The sequence below is a fragment of the Callithrix jacchus genome, chromosome 7 (assembly GCF_049354715.1).
Source record: "Callithrix jacchus isolate 240 chromosome 7, calJac240_pri, whole genome shotgun sequence".
Lineage (NCBI taxonomy): Eukaryota > Metazoa > Chordata > Mammalia > Primates > Cebidae > Callithrix > Callithrix jacchus.
Genome location: NC_133508.1, coordinates 40,479,717 through 40,498,873, shown reverse-complemented (window position 1 = coordinate 40,498,873; position 19,157 = coordinate 40,479,717). Strand labels below are relative to the sequence as shown.

The following is a 19,157-nucleotide window of genomic DNA, read 5'->3' as shown; positions in this document are numbered from 1 at the left end:
AAGGGTTGGGAGCTGCCCCCAGCACACGCCTCCCTCCAAGGCTGTGGTGCTGGGGTTCGGCCATGACTCAGGGTGAGCTGGCCTCCACCTTCGGGGAACTTGTCACCACCCTGTGGTCAGACACAGAGGAAGCCGCTTCCCCCAGGGAGTCCTCCCTGACTGCCTTCAGGTCACTCTTGTGCCCCTCAGAGGCAGGAGGCCACTGAGCGGCTCGGCATTCCCCAGGGTGAGTGCAACCCCTCCTGCCACACAGCCACATCTCTGAAGATCCTGGGGGGGGAGACGCCTGGAGCCGGTGGCTTGGGCACCCTGGAGAGAAGCGTGGTGGCAGTAAACTGAGGCAGAGGGGACTCAGCCCCTTGTGATCACAGCCCATGAGGCTGCTGGGGAGCACGGGGTCCCCAGTCCCTGGCCACTAACAGGTCACAGCCATGCTAGAAAGCCCAGCAGGGAGGGAAGGCACCCTGAGTAGAGGACAGGCCAGGTCTCATTCCTGTCCTTGCTGATGGGTGGAGCTGCCAGCAGGTCAGTTCACATCTCAGCTCACCTGAGAAAGCGCTGGATGCCCCCAACCCCCCGCCATCCCACACAAGAGTGAGATGACCACCAGGGCCGGACCCAAAGTCACCAACACCCCACCTGGCGCCTGAGGACTGGAGCCCCAGAGGGTTCTGAAGGTGGGTGGCTTTTGCCCCTTAGAAAATGGAGATGACAGGCCAGGGCCCTGGATGGACAGAGAGGACCTGCCCAAGGCATAGGGGAGATGTGGATCACCCCTCACAGTCCTGGAGTCCTCGTATGAACCTGGGGCTCCCTTCCCACCTGGGAGCCCCTCACAGCTGTGAGACCTGCTGTCCATAGACCCAGCATGGGCCTGAAGGGGTAGAAAAGGGTCCTACTAAGTGGGCCCATTCGTTCAGGAAAGGGTGGGCTCCTCCCATCAAGACCCCTGGACAAACCAAGGCCAGAGGAAGGCCCGGCTCCCTGGCTTCAGAGGGGAAAACTGAGCCCCAGGGAGGGAGGACCCCTCAAGTTTCAGCCATGTCAGGAAGCTGAGAGAGGCCGCATCTCACCATCTCCCCCATGTCCCCCAACCCCAAGAGGTCGATGGGTCTGCACAGGAAGAGCCACCCCGGTGACCTCACGCATCCCCAGAGCAGCAGCAGCGGTGACGGTGATGGTGACGGCTGAGTCACTGCCCGAAGCTTTTTAAGGCACAGCTGAGAGCAAGGGGCAATTTAAGTCATTTTGATAAGCGCTGAAGTGCGTGGCTAGAGCGCCGCCTCCCCAGCGCCAACCCCCCCCCAGTGCTGCCCCCCCTCAAGCCACCCCCCCCAGCACTGCCCCACTTTTCAAGCAGGGCTGGAGCCCCTCCAAGACTCTGCAGGGCTCGGTGGCCATGAAGTCAGATAGGAGCCAGCACCCAAGGGACAAATGGGGGGCTTCGCTCGGAAGCCTGGGGAGGCCTAGATCCAAAAAATGCCCAGAAAAAGTGTTGGAAGCTCAGGGGCAAAGTGCCCACCTGGTGACCTGGTGCTGGTGGCTCGCTGACCCTGATGACCCCGTGGCAGGCCCAAGGGACACGCTGGGTCTCCCTCTGGGCTCCGCCTCCCAAACACCCACAGCCAATGCTCCCCGGCAACGTCGTTTCCCACAAACACAGAATCTAATAATTCCAATAATGCCAAGCCCAAAATAACACACAATGAGCCACTTGCCGAGCTCCTACTGGAGAATGGAACTGACTCAAACACAGCTGCAAAGGCGCTTTAAAAAGACACTTAAACACACGCGCACGCACACACACCGCCCGCCTGAAGGACGCCAGCCTCCACCCATGGCGTGGCTCCACAGGTATGGAGGGTGAAGACAGGGGCATGTGCGGGGAGGGAGGCCCTGTAGGGGGTGGAGGGGCCAAGGGGCTCCCAGTGGCCTTACGTCCCCAGCTGGGGATGACATCGGCAGGTGCACTGTGCCAGCTGGGAGATCCTGCGTCCATCTGCAGCAAAGGCCCTGGGGCCACCCTCTGAAGGTTCTGACAGTTCCTGCCTCTGCCTGACCCCCAGGGCCACAGGGCACAAGTGTTCCCACCCCCCACAGGCAGCTGCTCCAGCTGTGGTGGCCACAGAACACCCTTCACACTCACTGATTCTAACTCCACCTGCAGGAAGGTGGGCTACCAGCCTCCCCACATCAGCCCCTGGGGGTCCCCCGCCCCTATGTGCTCTCCCTGGGGGGTGTCTCCCAACCCAGTGCAGGCCCTGGGAACAGCAGGTGAACTGCCACACATGGGGACCAGCCCCGAGGGATGGAGAGGGGGCCTGGTAGGGCTGAGGGTCCTCCTGCCTCGATGCCGTGGCGCTCAGCCCAGGCTGGGGAATAGGGACCTGCCGGGCCTCTGGGCAGCTCCCAGCCTAGACCAGCCACCACCCAGTCAATGTCCACTGCCAGGTACCCACCCACCCCCGCTCTAACAGCCAAGGGTCCTGTGCCCGTCCGCCTTAGCTCCCACAGCCGAGGGCACGTGCCAGAGCTAAGCCTCTCAGATGGGTCAGCCAGGTTCCTGTCTCAGAAAAAAGCATGGTCTCAAGGGTGAGGGGAGAGCCAGGTCCCAGCCCCACTGGGGGCTCTGGGGGGTCTAGCCCGTGGAAGCTGCAGGGAGGAGCAGAGCCGCCTGGAGCAGGTGGGGTCAGGGCCTGGCTGGATGCCAGTGCTCAGGCAGGGTGGCCCCAGCCTGGACAGCAGCTTCCTGGGGGCGATGCACACACCACTGGTGATAGGGAGGTGGTTCTTTGGCCGTGAGCCATCTGCTCTGTCTCACCCACACTGCCAGTGAGCCCCACACCGGGCCAAGGACATAGTGCTGGACCTTTAAAGATAGCCTCTGACCCAACAGCCCCCCAAGGGCCATGAGGCCGAGGGCCGAGCCAGGGCAGTGCTCTCAGGGAAGCCACCAGTCCCAGTTTGTCCCAGGCCCTGGGCACCCCCACCCCCGGGAAGCCATGGGGCTCACATCCTAGCCCCTCCCCACTCAGGGACCTCACCTGGGAGGGGGCTCCAGAGGCCCTGCAGGGTTCCGGACAGAAAGGCCTGGGGTCAGCAGTCAGACCACCGCTTCCCAGTAAAGGGACACGTTGCTGGTTCAGACCCTGGGAAGCAGGAGGCCCGTGGCCTGGAGCCATCACTGACAGTCCCCCAGAAGGGGCCGTGCCTCATCAGGTCACCTCAAGCATGTCACCTGGTACCTACCAGCCCCTTCCTGAGCAAGTGCCTGAGCTTCCAGGGGTCCTGCAGAGGCAGCCCTATGACCCTGTCTCAGGCTGCCTGGGCATCCTCACGTGTCAGGGTGAGTCAGGCATGGCAGGCGGGGCACTGGCCAGCAGGCAGCTGGAGGGCCCAGGCCCAGGCCACCTCCACTATTGCAGGGCAGGAAGGGAACAGGCAGTACCTGTCTTAGATCAGCCGAGTGAGGCAGGACAGGCCCCAGGGAGGCTGACGGGCACCCAGCTCGGCCTGCTGGAGAGACCTGGGGATCCTCACGGCTCTGCCCACAGTGGGCACCTATAGGTGGGCAACAGGATGGGGGTGGTGCTGGCTCCATGGCACCCCCAGAACCCACTACCAGCAAGCCTCAGTTTTCAGAGACTCCCCTACGAGGGCTGGGGCCTGCCCTCTTTGCTGCACCCCACTTGGGAGATGCAGGCCAGGCCTCTCCAGCAGCTCCCAACACCATTGCCTGAAATCCTGGGGACCCTGGAAGCCATAGCAGCCCTCCTGACCAGGAGACGGGGGCAGGCACTGGGCTGGACCTAGGCCTGGTGTCTGCTGGAGTCAGAAGAGGGTGTCCAGGGGCTGCACACAGGAAAAGGGACCCCAGACAGAAGCAGCGAGGCACAGGCACTGGGGTGCACTTTCCTCTGCCCCACAGCGGGTGGAAGGGAGGGATGGTGGAGGGTCCTGCCCCTGCCAGAGGGGGTGGCCCTGGGCAGCTGGGAGGGCAAAGGCCACAGGGCCCAGTGAGGACGCTGGCCCCAGGACACCTGAAGGAGGTCCTGTGAGCCCCGTGTCTCAGCCCAGACCACCGTCAGTGTGCCAGGGCCAGCGCCCCTCTTCCAGACCGGGGAGGGCCTCTGTGTGCACAGATGCTCCAGTGACCCCCTCCAGACAGGGCCTCTCCTTCACCGCCTGCCACCCCCAACCTCAGTGTGCTCATATTTGCCATGGGCGATGGTAACAGCATGGACCAGGAATGGGAGCCTTAGGGTCTTCACCACCCAAGCAGCTCCCATGCAGGACCACCCCGGGAAGAGCCCAGGAGGCAGCACCCCCCAGGCCACATCCTGAGCACAGCGGAGGCACTGGCTGTTGGGGACAAACCTGCATTTTGGCAAATTGTCCCAGCTGCCCCACAGGAAGATGGGGGGACTGGCAGGAGGCCTGTGCTACAGTGGGGGTCAGGCAGCCTAAGCCTGCGTGGAGGTGGTGAGGAGTCACACCTCTGAGGGCACTGAGGGAGCACCCCCACCGGGAATGGATCCATGGGGAAAGGTGGGGTGAGCCTGGATTTCCCGCCTGAGAAGCCAGGACCAGGTGACAGCAGGCATCCCCTCCTCCAGGCTGTCCTCCAGGCTGTCCTCCTCTAGGTTCTGCTGAGCTCCAGGCAGCAAAGGCACTGCCCTGATTGTGTACTTGCTGCACCTGGAGCCAGGCCCAGGGGTGGTCAGCTGAGGACAGCCAGCGACTAGCCAGGCTGCAGACCCTCCCAGGACCATGGCTGACCAGGTAGCCAGGCCTCCCAGAAGCCTAGCTTCTGGTTGGGGAACCCCAGGCTGCATCCCCTGTCCCCAGGGCCTGTGAATTATTTGAGTCCCTCCCTGGGCCCATCTGCTGCTCTCTGGGGTGGCTTGGGGTGGGGTGAATGAATGGCGTGTTTGCTCCCCACATGCCTGCGGGGGGGCTGCTGGAGGGAGGTGGACGACCCCAGCCCAGTCCCAGCCCTCACCTCTTGCTTCTCACAGTGGCTTCTTCCAAAGACCAGCAGAGCTGGGGCAGGTGACAGGCAGGGAGGGCCGAGGCAGGAGGGAGAGGAGGAAGCAGGATCAAGGGCTCCCGTCCCCACCAGAGAGGCTCCCTCCACCAGGCTCACTCCAGGACAGCAGCTACTGCCTTTGAGCAGAGATGAAATACTTCCGTGGAGCTGCTACCCGCCAGGCAGGCTGGGGGTCGGGGTGTAGGGGGAGCTTGGGGGGGACCCAGGCCTCAGCGGCTCCTGGAGAACCTCCACTTTGTCCCCTGAAGCTCCACTGTCCTGGGACCTGCAGCCGGGCGGGCTGCACTCGGCCTCCACTGTCCTCCTGCACCCTGGATGCACACGTCGAAGTTCAGGCTCAGCAGTGCAGAGGGGCTGCCCCTACCAGCAAGTGAGCCTCGGGCTGGAGGGAGGGGCCACCTTCCTGGTCACTGCTGGGGCTTGGACCGAGACAGAAGCCTCTGCTCAAGCCACACCACCACCGACAGGCCAGCAGCAGAGCACAGACCTCGATTCACAGGGTTGGCATTTCTGAAGGATGACGAAGATCCCGGGGCTCAGAACGTGTTTTCTGTGTGAACAGACACTTCCCCAGCAGCGTGCGGCTGACAGGCGCCTGCGACAGCTCAGCCTGAATCACAGCCCCCACTCACCCACCCACCACATGCCCTTCCCACCCCCGCAGCCCAGATGCATCGGGGGCAGGGCTGGGGCCAGAGCACCTTAGGGTCCCGGGCCAGTGAGGCCAACTCACCCAGGCCCCTGTTCTGCTGCCCAGCCCCCAGAGAGGGGTCCCACTGGCCTTTCCTATCCCCATTACCAGGGCTGCAGTCTGGGGAAAGGGCTCACTGCTGCCAATGTCAGCTACCCCCCCAAAAGCCCCCAGCCCACCTATGGCACAGACCCCCACAGGGCTGCCCCCCTCCACGGTGGGCTACAGCTCTCTGGCCTCACAGTGGACCTTGGAGCCAGTTCTTGGGGCTGGAGTAGAGGGGCTTCCTGCAGAAGCGGGGGTATGTGGTGCCCAGAGCTTCCAGGGGCTAGTCGGGCAGCACTGACCAGTCCAGAGAGCCAGCACTGATCAGCACAGCATGGAGACGCACCTCCATGGCCTCACTCTTGGTGACAGTCTCTGCCTGTGACTGCTGGTGGCATCGCTCAGAGACACTGCTGCATATGATCGTGGGGGGCCGGGGAGCACACATGTCTCTGGTCCCAGACCCCACAATCAGGACACGGGGCAGGCCCACCACTGCCTGCCATGACTGGGAGGGAAAGGGCCCTGGGGAGTGGAGAGGTACCTGGCACCTTGGTGACCAGCTGCTGGCTGGCCCCTGAGCTCTGTCCCAAATTGCACCTCGAGTGCTGTTTCCAGACTTGTGCTGGTGGCCAAGCAACAGCCTCTGAGGGAGGGCCAGGGACATGTCCCAGGAGCCCACGTCACTAGCACAAGCGTGGGTCCCCATCCTTTTCTACAAGTCACCAGCTCACCCTCACAACCACCATTGCCCCCGTTTTACAGATGAGGAGACTGAGGCCCAGAGGCACAGCTATCACCCCAAAACCCACAGTCCAGGAACTGGGCAGAAGGACAGGTGTAGTTTGAGTCCAGGATGGGGGCCCATGTGCTTGACCTCAAAAGAGCCTGGCCAGAGGGTGTGAAGAAGCCTGGGATGCAGCAGTCAGCAGGCAGGGAGTGGGGGGCAGGCCAGGAGCCAGGGACAGGAGGGGAGTGGGGTGCAGATGGGGAGTGGGGGGCCAAGTAGGGGGCAGAGAGTGGGGTACAGATGGAGAGTGGGGGGCCAAATTGGGGGGCAGACAGGGAATAGGGTGCATATGGGGAGTGGGGGGCCAAGTGGGGGAACATACAGGGAGTGGGAGCAGGTAGGGAGTGGGGGACCAAGTGGGGGGCAGACAGGGAGTGAGGTGCAGATGGGGAGTAGGGTACAGATGGGGAGTAGGGGGCCAAGTGGGAGCAGATGGGGAGCAGGGGGCAGACGAGGAGTGGGGGGCCAAGTTGGGGGACAGGTAGGGAGTGGGGGGCAGGCCAGGAGCCAGGGACAGGAGGGGAGTGGGGTACAGATAGGGAGTAGGGGGCCAAGTGGGGGCAGACGGGGAGTGGGGTGCAGATGGGGTGTGGGGGGCCAAGTGGGAGCAGATGGGGAGCAGGGGGTAGATGAGAAGTGGGGGGCAGGCTGAGTGGAGGGCAGGCAGGGACTGGGGGCAGGTAGGGAGTTGGGGGCTGAGTGGGGGCAGGTGGGGAGAGGGGGCAGGCAGGGAGTTGGGGGCCAGTGGGGGGCTTGGTAATGAGCTCTTTTGCGTGTTCTGAAGGCTGCAGGAGGCATTCCAGAAGGCACAGTGCATCCGCATCCTCGCTTCGTGTGCAAGGATCGGGGAGAATCAGCGGCTCTGAAAAGTGGGGCATGTCCTGGTGAGCTAACGAGGCGCCCAGAGGACCAGCTGCCCGCAAAGGAGGCCCCTGAGGAGGGAGGGAGCGGCTGGGCGTTTGAATAGGCCCTCGAAGGATCAAATTTTGCAAATAAAAAACAAATCCCCTCCTGGGAGGAGGTGCCCAATATCTGTCCCCCACCCAGGCCCATCCAGAAAGGGGACAGCAATGGGTGAAGCCACCTCTGCCGGGCGCCTTTCCCTGCACAAGCCTCAGGGGACTGGCCAGGCTGGGAGGGGCTGTGGCTCAGGAGACCCCAGGGGAGCCACAGAGACTGGACGCTGTGTACAGAGAAAAGGCATCACGGACCCACTTCCCCAGGGCTGAGCAGCAGCCCAGTCTGGGGCCAGCCTTCCACTTTCACATCAAAGAAGGTCTCAGAACCCAGCTAGGTTCTGAGAATTGTCGGTACTCCAGAGACTGGCTGAGTTCCAGGGAGCATCGGGAAGCAGGGGCAGGAGGGGCAGCCACTGACCCTCAGAGGGGCTAAGCAGAGCTCACACGCAGCACACAGTTTTGTCCACAACACATTACTGCTGGCCCATTTCACAGGTGAGGATGTGGAGGCTGAGTCCACTGGCAGAGGCCATACAGTTGCAGATTGGGGACCCCAGTCTGCCCAGCTCTGGGGCCATGTCCTCCATGCCAGTGATGTCACTGGGCAGAGCCACCCCACCCCAGGCCAGGCAGAGGCTGCCTGCAGACCCGGCCCCTACCTCACCTGACACCACTCCCTCAAGTGTGCGCCTCCACACCCTGTCTTATGTATTTATTTATTGATGAGATGGAGTTACTCAGGCTGGAGTGCAGTGGCACCCTCTTGGCTCACTGCAACCTCCGCAATTCTCGTGCCTCAGCCTCCCAAGTAGCTGGGATTACAGGCAACCACCACCACACCCAGCTACTTTTTTGTATTTTTAGTAGAGATGGCGTTTCAGCATGTTGCCCAGGCTGACCTCAGGTGATCCACACACCTCAGCCTCCTAAAGGGCTGGGAATACCGGCATGAGCCACCGTGCCCAGCCAGACACCCCAGTTTAAAGCATGTATTTCTACTGAAATAAACCAACTTCTGGGCGGTGGGGGGCTGCAGTGCTGAATCTGCATTTTCAGGGCATGCGAAGCTGCCCTGACCCCTGGCCCCGTCTGAGCCTCCTCAGAGAGACTGGTGGGGCCTGGAGCCTGCAGAGCCTCTGATCCTGGGATGAACTCCAGGGCCCAAGACCAGGGCCCTTCCTCAAGCCAGCAAAGGAGCAACATGCAGCAGTTTGAAGAAAGAAGCATTTAGGAGGCCCCAGCCACCTTCCAGCAGCAGTGATGACCGGTGTGGTTGGGAACCAGGAGCAGCAGCTCCTTGGGAAAGGACTGAGGCACATCCAGGCCTCCAGCAGCTCTCTTGGTTACCTGTGGAGCCAGAACCCCACCCAGGGAGAGACTGGGATGGTGGGAGGCCAGGAGGCTGGGCTAGGGGCTCCCACTATGGGGTGGGGCGACCCCACTCACTCCAGCCCACGCTCTGCCTGTGGGACCCAGCAGGGTGAGATCCAGGCTTGCCTCGGGTGGGGGTGCTGAGGGGTGGAGCACAGGGCCACGGTAGGAGGCTGAAGGGCAAACCCCCCCTTCCCGCCCCTGACCGAAGACACATCCATATCCCGGAACCTGTGATCTTGGCCTTATTTGGAAAAAGGATCTCTGAGGATGCGCGTCAGTGAAGGACCCTGCACGGAGATTGTCCCGAATGACCCAGGCAGGCTCTAAATCCTCACAGAAGACAGAAGACTCAAGGCGAAAGGGAAGACGGAGAGAAGGGAGGGAAGACACGCAGAGGCGGGAGGCAGCCACAACCCAAGGGACGCCAGAGCCACCAAAAGCTGGAGGTGGCCAGGAAGGTCCTCCCTGGGAGCCTGCAGAGGGAGCTCGGCCCAGCCACACCCTGACATCCAGGACTGCCAGAGAATAAGCACTTGGTGTTTTCAGTGGTCAGCGAGCAGCAGTCGGTCCAGCAGCCACAGGACACCCACCTGCCGGTGTCCTGCTAGGCCGGACACCCGTGGCACCTGGCGCTCTGGGAGGGCGAGGACAGCCCGGCTGTCAGCAAAGCCTTCCTGACAAGGGGTCGCCTTGTCCGGGGTTTGGCTGTCTGGGGCCACCACCAGGGAAAAAGGACCACAGCATCCAGGGGTGGCCTCCACCCGCAGGCCCCACGCCACAGCCTCGTTTGAATGTCTGAACGATCTCGCCACTCTCCTGGGGCTGCAGGGGAGGGAGGGAAACGAAGGTAGTGAGTGCCTTGCCACGGTCCACAGCCAAGAAGAAACTGAAAGATCCAGGCCTGGCTGCGGGGCACCAGCATCCTCAGGGAACACATCCTCTGAAGTCCTCCGTCCCATTGGCTGTGGGAAAAGATCCCAAAGACTCACAGAGGAGCTGCCACAAAGTGATGGCATTGGCCCTACAGGGGCCAGGTCTGTGGACACCACCCCACCCAGGACAGACCGGGCCACGTCAGGAAGGAGTGAGGCCAGGGTGCCAGGGCTGAAGCTCCGGTCAGGGGTCTCCCTGGGCCCAACCAGAGGGACTAAGCTGGGGACATTTCAGCCACTTGCACCCCCCCAGCCCTTCCTGCCTTCCAGTCTCTCCAGGATCAGCAGCTCAGTCATGGGCAAGGGTCACAGTGGAGCACTGGGTCAGCAGCTCCTCCCTGGAGCTGCAGCCCCTCCACACGGTCAGATGTCTCTGGAACCTGCATCCACCAAGCCTGTCCCGCCTTGCTCCCCCAGTGGGAGGGTACCCCAGAGCTCAGCAGAACTGGAGGGGGATGGGGACCCAGAGAAGGCTGGCTTAGCCTCTTCCCCATCTTGGGAGTGACTATGTGCAGGTTTGATGTGTGCAGGTGTGTGTGGGTGTGTGTGCAGGTATGTGAGGTGTAGAGGTGTGTGCGGGTTCGTGATGTGTGCAGATGTGTGCAGGTGTGTACAGTGTGCAGCAGTGTGGTGTGTGGGTGTGTACAGGTGTGTGCAGCTGTGTGATGTCTCCAGGTGTGTGCAGGTGTGTGTGTGCTGGTGTGTGTATGGGTGTGTGTGCAGGTGTGTGATGTGTGCGGGTGTGCACAGTTGTGGTGCGGGTGTGGGTGTGTGTGCGGGTGTGTGATGTGCACAGATGTGGTGTGTGATGTGTAGAGGTGTGTGCAGGTGTGGGATGTGTGCAGGTGTGTGCAGCTGTGTGATGTGTGCAGGTGTGTGATGTGTGCAGGTGTGTGTGCAGGTGTGTGATGTGTAGAGGTGTGCGGGTGCGTGATGTGCGCGTGTGCAGGTGTGTGTGCAGGTATGTGAGGTGTAGAGGTGTGTGCGGGTTCGTGCAGCTGTGTGATGTGTGCAGGTGTGTGCAGCTGTGTGTGGGTGTGTGTGCAGGTGTGTGATGCATAGAGGTGTACGGGTGCATGATGTGTGCAGGTGTGTGCAGGTGTGTGAGGTGTGCAGCTGTGATGTGTGTGGGTGTATGCAGGTGTGTGCAGCTGTGTGATGTGTGCAGGTGTGTATGCGGGTGTGTGTGGGGGTGTGTGCAGGTGTGTGTGGGTGTGTGATGTGTGCAGGTATGTGCAGGTGTGTGATGTGTGCAGGTGTGTGAAGGTGTGTGTGGTATGTGCAGCTGTGTGATGTATGCAGTTGTGTGCAGGTATGTGCAGCTGTATGATGTGTGCGAGTGTGTGGTGTGCGCAGCTGTGTGTGTGTGCGGGTGTGTGCCAGTGTGTGGTGTGTGCAGGTGTGTGCGATGTGTGATGTGTGTGGGTGTGTGCAGGTGTGTGATGGTGTGCAGCTGTGTGATGTGTGTGGGTGTGTGCAGGTGTGTGCGGGTGTGTGTGCGGGTGTGTGATGTGTATGTGTGCAGGTATGTTTAGAGGTGTGTGCGGGTGTGTGTATGTGTGTGGGTGTGTGATGTGTGCAGTGTGTGCCGCTGTGTGGTGTGTACAGGTGTGTGCAGGTGTGTGCGGCTGTGATGTGTGTGGGTGTGTGCCGCTGTGTGATGTATTCGGGTGTGTGGTGTGAGTGTGTGATGTGTACAGGTGTGATGTATTCGGATGTGTGGTGTGATGTGTGCAGCTGTGATATGTACAGGTGTGTGGGTGTGTGATGTGTGCAGCTGTGTGCAGGTGTGATGTGTAGAGGTGGGTGCGGGTGTGCAGGTGTGTAATGTGTGCAGGTATGTGCAGGTGTATGCAGAGTATGATGTGTGGGTGCATGCGAGTGTATGCAAGTGTGTGCGGGTGTGATGTGTGCAGGCATGTGGTCTGCAGGTGTGTGCAGGTGTGTGATGTCTGCAGGTGTGTATGGGTGTGTAATGTGTGTGGGTGTGTGCAGGTGTGTAGGTGTGTGCAGTTGTCTGCGGGTGTGTGCAAAACACAGGACCAGCGAGCGGGGAGGAGCTGAAGGCGGAGGGGACCTGGAGGATGCAGGTGAGATTAGCACCTGGGCCTCCCCACACAGATTTGGGACCGGAGTGGATGGCCCCACCCCGAAGCCACCCAGCCCTGGAACCCACAGGGTCCTGTGTTTTTTGCCATCAAGCCTGGCTCCTCCTGGAGCCTTACCCACAGGGTCTCATCCGCAGTGGAAGCTCAGAAGGCAGGTGTGAGGAGCCTGCTGCGATCTGCGGGGGAGGAAACCCCGGAATCAATGCCCAAAGGCTGCTGGGAGCACAGAGCGGGTGGGAGAGGAAGGCAGAAGAGGAGCCCTGAGGGCAGCTCTGACACGGGTGGGCACCCCTGACATCTTCACCTCCACCAGGCCACTGCACTGCCCTGAAACTGGCCCCTGCAAGTTGCATGCGCATGGGCATACAGGTGTGCGGGCCCACACACGGGCTACAGGGCCAGGGGAGGAAGGAGCCCCAGCCCAGACTCAGCCCAGTTCTGGGGAGAATGAGACAGGAAAGGGACACCCGCATTCTTGTAGACCCCGACCCCTCTGCATGCCCGACCCCTCTGCAGACCCTGACCCCTCTGCAGACCCTGACCCCTCTGCATGCCCCCAACTCCTCTGCAGACCCCGACCCCTCTGCAGACCCTGACCCCTCTGCATGCCCCGACTCCTCTGCAGACCCCTACCCCTCTGCATGCCCGACCCCTCTGCATGCCCGACCCCTCTGCAGACCCCAACCCCTCTGCATGCCCCCAACTCCTCTGCAGACCCCGACCCCTCTGTAGACCCCAACCCCTCTGCAGGCCCTGACCCTTCTGCATGCTCGACCCCTCTGCATGCTCGACCCCTCTGCAGACCCCGACCCCTCTGCAGGCCCTGACCCCTCTGCATGCCTGACCCCTCTGCAGACCCCGACTCCTTGCAGACCCTGACTCCTTGCAGACCCCGACCCCTCTGTAGACCCCGACTCCTTGCAGACCCCAACTCCTCTGCAGGCCCCGACTCCTCTGCAGGCCCCGACCCCTCTGCATGCCTGACCCCTCTGCAGACCCCGACTCCTTGCAGACCCCGACTCCTTGCAGACCCCGACTCCTCTGCAGGCCCCGACCCCTCTGCATGCCCGACCCCTCTGCATGCCCGACCCCTCTGCAGACCCCGACCCCTCTGCATGCCCGACCCCTCTGCAGGCCCCACTCCTCTGTAGACCCCGACCCCTCTGCAGGCCCCGACCCCTCTGCAGGCCCCGATCCCTCTGCAGACCCCGACCCCTCTGCATGCCCGAACCCTCTGCAGACCCCGACCCCTCTGCAGGCCCCGACTCCTCTGCAGGCCCTGACCCCTCTGCATGCCCGACCCCTCTGCAGACCCTGACCCCTCTGCATGCCCGACCCCTCTGTAGGCCCCACTCCTCTGTAGACCCCGACCCTTCTGCAGGCCCCGACCCCTCTGCAGACCCCGATCCCTCTGCAGACCCCGACCCCTCTGCATGCCCGACCCCTCTGCAGACCCTGACCCCTCTGCATGCCCGACCCCTCTGCAGACCCCAACCCCTCTGCATGCCCCCAACTCCTCTGCAGACTCCGACCCCTCTGTAGACCCCGACCCCTCTGCAGGCCCCGACACCTCTGCATGCTCAACCCCTCTGCAGGCCCCAACCCCTCTGCATGCCCGACCCCTCTGCATGCCCCGACCCCTCTGCAGACCCCGACTCCTTGCAGACCCCGACCCCTCTGCAGGCCCCGACCCCTCTGCATGCCCGACCCCTCTGCAGACCCCGACCCCTCTGCATGCCCGACCCCTCTGCAGACCCTGACCCCTCTGCATGCCCCCGACTCCTCTGCAGACCCCGACTCCTCTGCAGGCCCCGACCCCTCTGCATGCTCGACCCCTCTGCAGACCCTGACCTCTCTGCATGCCCGACCCCTCTGCAGACCCCACTCCTCTGCATGCCCGACCCCTCTGCAGACCCTGACCCCTCTGCATGCCCCCGACTCCTCTGCAGACCCCGACCCCTCTGCAGGCCCCGACCCCTCTGCATGCTCGACCCCTCTGCATGCCCGACCCCTCTGCAGGCCCCACTCCTCTGTAGACCCCGACCCCTCTGCAGGCCCCGACCCCTCTGCAGACCCCGATCCCTCTGCAGACCCCGATCCCTCTGCAGACCCCGACCCCTCTGCAGGCCCGACCCCTCTGCAGGCCCCGACCCCTCTGCATGCCCCGACTCCTTGCAGTCCCCGACTCCTCTGCAGACCCCGACCCCTCTGCAGGCCCCGATCCCTCTGCATGCCCGACCCCTCTGCAGGCCCCGACCCCTCTGCAGACCCCAACCCCTCTGCAGACCCCGACCCCTCTGCATGCCCGACCCCTCTGCATGCCCGACCCCTCTGCAGGCCCCACTCCTCTGCAGACCCCGACCCCTCTGCAGTCCCCGACCCCTCTGCAGGCCCCGATCCCTCTGCAGACCCCGACCCTTCTGCATGCCCGACCCCTCTGCAGACCCCGACCCCTCTGCAGGCCCCGACCCCTCTGCATGCCGGACCCCTCTGCAGACCCCGACCCCTCTGCAGACCCCGACCCCTCTGCATGCCCCCACTCCTCTGCAGACCCCGACCCCTCTGTAGACCCCGACCCCTCTGCAGGCCCCGACCCCTCTGCATGCCCGACCCCTCTGCAGACCCCGACCCCTCTGCAGACCCCGACCCCTCTGCAGGCCCCGACCCCTCTGCATGCCCGACCCCTCTGCAGACCTCAACTCCTCTGCAGACCCCAACCCCTCTGCAGACCCAGACCCCTCTGCAGGCCCCGACCCCTCTGCAGACCCCGACCCCTCTGCATGCCCGACCCCCCTGCATGCCCCGACTCCTTGCATGCCCCGATCCCTCTGCAGGCCCCGACCCCTCTGCAGGCCCCGACCCCTCTGCAGACCCCAACCCCTCTGCATGCCCCGACCCCTCTGCAGGTGCCGACCCCTCTGCATGCCCGACCCCTCTGCAGACCTCGACTCCTTGCAGTCCCCGACTCCTCTGCAGAATCCGACCCCTCTGCAGGCCCCGATCCCTCTGCATGCCTGACCCCTCTGCATGCCCGACCCCTCTGCAGACCCCAACCCCTCTGCATGCCCGACCCCTCTGCATGCCCGACCCCTCTGCAGACCCCGACCCCTCTGTAGACCCCGACCCCTCTGCCGGCTCAGACCCCTCTGCATTGGCCCGACCCCTATGCATTGGCCCAGCCTGTCTGCATTGGCCCTGACCCCTGTGCATAGGCCCGGGCTGGCCAGCTCTCAGCTGGGCTGGATGGCCAAGGTAGCCTCCTTTGTCCCTTTGTGCTGGGCGAGTGGAAAGGACAAAAGCTATTCTCGCGGTTGACGAGCTGCTGCCGCCAGAGACGTCTCCAGGAGCCCTTCCTCCCTCTGCCTCCTATGCACGCCTGTTACACAACAGACCTAAGAATAATCTAGAGGGTGGTGGGAGTCGGAGCTACCCCACCTCCTGGGACCCCTGCAGCTGGGGGGACGGAGGGACCTGTGGCACACTGCTCCTGCTTCTGCCCAGGGCCTGGGTCTGCTAGGGGCCACCCACCCCCAGCCCCAGGAGACCTGGCTGCAGGGTCCTAACTCCAACCTCGACCCCCAACTCGCAGGGCTGAGCCATGAGTCTCAAACAGGGGGGTGAGCAGCAATGGAACCCCAGAATCCAGTCCCACTTGTGCCCAGGGGCCCTTGGAGACAAGAGTGATGGCCCCAGAGCAGGTATCGGCAGGGAAGCTGGGCCTTTGGTGGGCATGCTGATGTCCAAGCCCCCAGTGGCCACCCTCTCCTGGCAGCCAGGGGCAGCATCCAGGGTAAGGCAGCGGTGGATAGGGGAGCAGGACGGGGGTGGGAAGGCCGCCACACCAAGGGAGGGACCCTCTGGGCTGGCCCTCATCCCCCCTCCCATCAGCATGCCCTCCACTGGAGCAGGTGGCAGGCAGTTCTCAGGGCTCGGCATGGGCTTGGGGCCGGGCTCCCTCTATTCCTGGACAGATGGCACTGTAGGTGCGATAGCAGCTAATGAAGAGGTCCTATTAGGCACGGAGTAACAGAAGATACACAAATTGGCCCCAAGCTCTTCACGTGTTGCAGACATTAAAAATTAAAATCCAATTACAACTCGTATTGTCAGACCTGGCTGTTGAGGCTTACGGCAATCCGTGTGCGGGGTGGGGATTATGTAACCTGAACTCCCTCGGCAGGAGTGAGGGCCTCAGAAACCAGGGCTGCCAGGCCCCATGCCACCTAGGAGGGTCTGCAAGGGGTCTCTGTGCCTACCAGCTCCTCTGGCCCCTCCTCCTCTGGGCAGGGCCCTAGCTGGTCACCCACAGAAGGGGCCCTGTCAACCTGTCCATACCCTCCCTGGTGCCCTCAGCTGTTCCCCACCCACAGCCAGCTCTGCAAGTGGCTGGACATTAGGCCTGACCCCAGCCTCACACTCTGGGATCTAAAGTAAAGGCCACCAGAACAAGCCCCCAGCCCCGAGCCCCGAGTCTTCCATGCGCCATCCAGCAGACGCTGAGTCTCCCTGCCTTGTCCAGACGATGCTTCGGGCTCAGCGCTCTCAGCCCTGGAGGCCAAGACCATCAGGTGGTCAGCCTCAGGGGAGGGGCCTATGGTGACCCTCAGCACAGCCAGGCACCCACTTGCCCAGTACCCCCCTGCCCCCCACATCCCTTCCAGACTCCAGACCCTCCCAAGGCGGTGCAGAGAATGTCGCCCTGGCTCAAGTGCAGAGGGAATGTGTCGGGGCGGCGGGGGTGGGGGGGGTTGATATAGAGCTGACTTCTCCCAGCATCAGCCCAGAGTCCTAGGGGAGACAGGCTGGCTTCTGTCCCCACCCACCAGGCAGGAGGTGGGACAGTGACCTCTGATTCTGACCTGCCCCTCCCAGGCATCCCGTGGTACCTGAATACCCCTGCGGCTGCACCTCGCTGAAGAAGCCTCTGGGATCAGAGACCCAGCCAGGCAGACACCATGGGCTCCCCAAGACAGGGCACTGGGCACCGTAGCCCCACCTCACTGGACCAAGGTGTCAGGGGAAGAATGGAACACTGATTGGGCACGTTCTCATGGAGGGAAGAGGCCGTGGAAGATGGGCAGTTTCACAGCCACAGTGGGGGTCAGTGGTCACCGTGGCTGCCTCCAGTGTCACCAGACAGAATGGGAGGCCGGGAGGGGAGGGAAAGCCTCCTCTCTCTTCAGAACCTTTCTCCAGCAGAGCCCACCTCCCCTAAGAGCACAGTTCTGCCGGCAGGCCCAGAGCCCAGGAGGCACCCCTCAGCTCTGGACACTCACGCACTGCCCCTCCTGGGCCCTGCAGACCGCCCGCTGCCCCAGGGCCTCCCGAGCTCGCCTGCCCAGGCAGTGCCTGCTGCACCCCCACCTGCTAGTTCGGAAGAGGCCGGTTCCCCCAAATGCACACGTGCAGCCCAGGCAGAGGTGCGTGGGGCACCCAGGCGGCAAGTCCACGCAGCACCTGCTGGACCCACACCGGGTGCCCCACGGCGCCATCGGCAAGGATGGGGTGTCCGGCCTGGGCTCAGCCGGGGTAACTCTCAGCGCAGTCCCGGCCCCAGGGCGACCTCTTCGGAGCCCTGGGGAGGAAAGTTTGCCGAGGGGCGGCCCCCAGATCCCTCACCCTGCGCCGGGGTGGGGGGGCCGCCCGAAGAGCTCAGGACCGCTCTGCCCGTCCCGCCCACAGTCCCGCGCCCGCACCGCTGCCCGCGCCACCGCGATCGCACCTCCCCTCCGGGTCTGAGCCCGGGCAGCTCGGCCTCCCGGGGCGGCAGGGCCCCGACCCGCACCAGGGCAGCGGCGCCCCCGCGCGTCCACCCGCGCAGCCCGGGCGGCGGCGGCACAGCGGGAGCGGCACCTACTGTGCTTCTGCGGGGCGGCTCCCGCGTCCATTGTCTCCGCGAAGGCGGCGGCGGCGGCGGCGGCGGCGGCGGCGAAGGCGGCGGGGGGTGCGGGGGCTGGGGGCGCCGTCAGCGGCCCGGCTCAGGCTGGGGCTCCCGCAGCATCGGCCGCCGGCTCAGGCGGCCCGCGCTGGGCGGTGCGCGGTGACACTGCGCCCGTGGAGGCGCCGCGCGAGAAGCGCGCTGTCACTCGTGCCCGCACCACACCCCCTGCCCGCCCCGCGCCGGGAGGGGGCCGGGGGCGCGGGCTCAGTGGTGGGCACTGGGCGAGGGGCGGGTTGGGCGCCAGCGGGCGGACGCTGCGCGCGGAGCAGGTGGGGCGCGGGGCGCACAGTGGGACTGGCCGGCCCGCCCTGCGCCCGCAGCAGCCAAAGTGCTTTCTCCGCTAAGACGCGCCCGCGGCCTTCCGCTGCCCGCACTCCCGCTCCGCCTCCCTCTGGCTCCCGGTGGCCCCAGTCAGAGGGACCGGGAAGGGGGCGGGGCCGAGAGCGCTTCCCATCTCCAGGCTGGGCGTTTGCCCAGGCGCTGGGAAAAGCCAAGACAGGGGCGTCTGCCACTTGACTCCCCGCCCCCCACCCACATCACCTCAGCGTTTGAGACCAGGGGCCTGAGCCACCCCTCCCCCAGCTAGGATGTCAGGTGCACTTGCAGGCCCCTGTTGAAGTGCCAGGAACTGCTGGGGAGGGAGGATGGCCCAGCCCCAAGAGGGTGGCAGGGCACCCTTGGCTCCCATCGGGCAGCCAACACACCCACCTTGGGAGAGGGAGCTTGGTGCCATGTCCTGTGTACCCCGGGAGAACCAGGATGGCCCCGTAAGTCCAGGGCAAGTGCATCCCCTGGGTGGGTCCCTAGCCCCACACCAGCCACCCCTTCCATGATTCCAGATGCTGGAGGCCCAAAGCAGCCACACAGACAGACCCTGACCCTGGGGACCCCCTTCTGACCAGGCATCTGTGCTTCGGGCTCTTCATCCCTTCCCCCTCTGCTGCAGGCAGCTATGAAGAAGGAGCAGAGGGAGACAGGGCAAAAGAGACTATCCAGAGAGGCCTCAGCTCCCCCAGGCCTGCCTGGGTCACAGAGCTGACGCAGAACTTCCCAAACAGCCCCGCCTGGCAGACTCTGGAACAAGAAGGGCTCCTGCACTCAGAGCACCCTGTTTACCCACAAGGCCAGCCCCGCCTCTGAGGGAAGCCCCAGCATTCACCCTAGGGCAGCCCTGTGCTCCCACACCATGCAGCTTCTGCGCTCAAGGGTCCCTGGATTTTGTTGTCTGGGTCTGACATGGGTGGTTCAAACCAAGAGGGGGTCCTCG

At 63.9% G+C, this 19,157-nt stretch overlaps 1 protein-coding gene across 2 annotated transcripts in view; it reads right to left on the bottom strand.

The window, feature by feature from the left end:
* Positions 1-18,283, bottom strand: part of PLCH2 (phospholipase C eta 2) — a 62,865-nt gene extending 44,582 nt beyond the window's left edge. Inside the window, exon 1 of one of the 2 annotated variants that reach the window (XM_078330085.1) lies at positions 17,807-18,283. The gene's annotated coding sequence lies outside the window, so the exon portion shown is untranslated. The remainder of the gene's footprint in view (positions 1-17,806) is intronic. The other variant, XM_078330086.1, reaches the window with a different exon arrangement.
* Between the last annotated feature and the right edge of the window lie 874 nt (positions 18,284-19,157).